The sequence below is a fragment of the Suncus etruscus genome, chromosome 8, assembly GCF_024139225.1.
Source record: "Suncus etruscus isolate mSunEtr1 chromosome 8, mSunEtr1.pri.cur, whole genome shotgun sequence".
NCBI lineage: Eukaryota > Metazoa > Chordata > Mammalia > Eulipotyphla > Soricidae > Suncus > Suncus etruscus.
The window spans coordinates 73,978,799-73,981,339 of NC_064855.1; the positions used below are offsets into that span (position 1 = coordinate 73,978,799).

The following is a 2,541-nucleotide window of genomic DNA, read 5'->3' on the forward strand; positions in this document are numbered from 1 at the left end:
ACTTTTTGGGCCATTCCTAGTGATGCCCAGCTGTAAATCATGGCATTACACTATGAAATTACTCTTGTCTTGGAGAATGTTATAGAATGCCCGTGGATCGAATCATGGTCTATCATAGGTTTTCATGTGCAACCATAATAAATATCACTTGCAACAATGCTCTGGTCTCTGGGGAAAAAATTTTTTTTTGTGTGTTTTCGGCCAAACCAGTGACACTCAGGATTTACTCCTGGCTATGTGCTCAGAAATCACTCCTGGTTTGGAAGACCATATGGGACTACAGTTGATTGAACCATGGTGTGTCCTAGGTTCCCTCATGCAAGACAAACTCCCTAATGCATGGGCCACCACTCCAGCCTCTAAAAACTTTTTGTTTTTGTTTTTTTTGTCAACATCTGGTAATGCTCAGGGGTTACTCTTGAATATGGGCTCAGAAATTGCTCCTGGCTTCTGTCTGGAATTGTGGTGCAAGCAGTAAAACTTCTGCCTTGCCCATGCTAGCCTAGCATGGACAGTGGTTCAATCCCCCAGTGTCCAATATGGTCCCTCAAGCCAAGAGCAATTTTTGAGCACAAACCCAGGTATAAACCCTGAGCGTCACCGTGTGTTGCCAAAAGCCAAAAAAAAAAAATTGCTCCTGACTTGGGGGATGTCCCCATATGAGATGCCAGGAATTGATCCACAATTTGTCCTAGTTTATTTCATACCAGGCATATGCCCTACTGCTTCGCCACCACTCTGGCCCAAGTAATACTACTTTTAGTTTATTTATTTATTACTTTCTTTGGTGAGGAGTCACACCCAGCAGCCCTTAGGGGTTACTCCTCTGTTTATACTCAAAAATTTCTTCTGGCAGGCTTGGAGCACCTTCTGGTATGCCGGGATTCAAACCATGATCCTTCTGCATACAAGGCAAATGCCCTACCTCCATAATATTTCTGGCCACAAGAATACTATTATAATGATACAATTTGTTTTTAGATTCACGTTCACTGTTTTCAAAAATCAGTTATCTTATAAAGCTGAAAGATTGTAAAAGAAAGCTCTTTTTCTGCACTAAAATTTAGATTCTACAAAGATAAAATGCAAATATATGAAGTAGCAGAGTCACATATTTACTATAAAATAAGCTTCATACTTTATACTCAATACTCACATTTTGGTTCCTATATATCACCTAAAAGTCATGTTACTATTCAAATTATAATTCAATAGGTCTATGATTTGATGTAATAATTCATTAAATGGAGGACACTTTTACTTGTTGCTTAATGAAAAGAGATAAGTATTAAGATTTTATATAATGTCTTTTCATGATTTTACATAATAAAAATGAACTTCTATTTTAGGATGCTTTAAGGAATCAGAAAAGTATTGATTTTTATTAAAAATAAAAAAAAGCATTAGGGGCATTGCAGCCTGGTGTGTGGTGATGAGTGTGTGAGCAGAGCATGAACGGGAGTGTGCAACACTAGAGTGTGCGCCCACCCCAGTGCACCTTCCCCTACTACACCTTAATGTTATTTGATAAGGTAGAACACCCATCCATAGATAAGCCAGGGTTGATCATAAATGATAAAAACCTTTCTGCTGTGAAGCCCAATTGCTTGGGCCTTGTGCAGTGAGGCCTTCCTGGAGTCAGCGGCGTAGTTCAGTCCCAGCTTAGAGTTGGTTCTGAGGGGTCCAGTGCTCCAATGTGATGAATTGATCAGATAAACGGGACTTAGAGTTTCACCTGCCGGGTTACTGGTTTATCAAAGACGATTCTGATCTGAGCCTGGAATAAAAAATACATAAAATATATGTTAATAAAAAAATTAATGGAGTATTTGGATACTCCTTACATTAATCTTGAGGGAATCTCCCAACCACTACTCAGAAGGTCCATGGGCCCCATTGAGAATTCTAGGTCGAATTTATCTACATTTCAATGCAAGAAGCTAAAGAGGTACCTGTCATACATTACCTTGTCCATATTGACAACCGTTGCAAGGCAATGAGGCCTCATGAAGGGGCCAGAGCATTGGAGCAAGTGATAGGCAGTCTGCTTGATCGCGCTAACCTAGGTCTTACTATGGTTTATTCCCCCAGGTTTCTAAATGATTCCTCAAGTGATGAACAATTTCTAATCATAGAGCTAGGAATACTGAACGTTACTGGGTGTGGCCCAAAGACAAAGAAAAATTAAAAAAAAAAGAAATTGCACCTGGTAGCTCAGGGGAATATATGGGAAGCTGGAAAACTTGCCTGGATCCTTCCAGGTTCAGCCTTGTGCAAAGGAAATGCCCTGCTACTGTGCTAACTCTCCATCCCCTCGATTTAATATTTTTTTTTTTTTTGGTTTTTGGGCCACACCCTGTGAGGCTCAGGGGTTACTCCTGGCTATGCGCTCAGAAGTTGCTCCTGGCTTCTTGGGGGACCATATGGGACGCCGGGGGATCGAACCGCGGTCCGTCCTAGGTTAGCGCAGGCAAGGCAGGCACCTTACCTCCAGCGCCACCGCCCGGCCCCTCGATTTAATATTTTTAAGACTATATTTTT

At 41.1% G+C, this 2,541-nt stretch overlaps 1 non-coding gene across 1 annotated transcript; it reads left to right on the top strand.

Moving 5' to 3' along the window:
• The first annotated feature begins 1,352 nt into the window (after positions 1-1,352).
• LOC126016741 (small Cajal body-specific RNA 2) lies at positions 1,353-1,775 on the top strand. The gene has a single exon (XR_007498490.1). It is a non-coding gene; the product is annotated as a small Cajal body-specific RNA 2 (non-coding RNA).
• Positions 1,776-2,541: the final 766 nt, after the last annotated feature.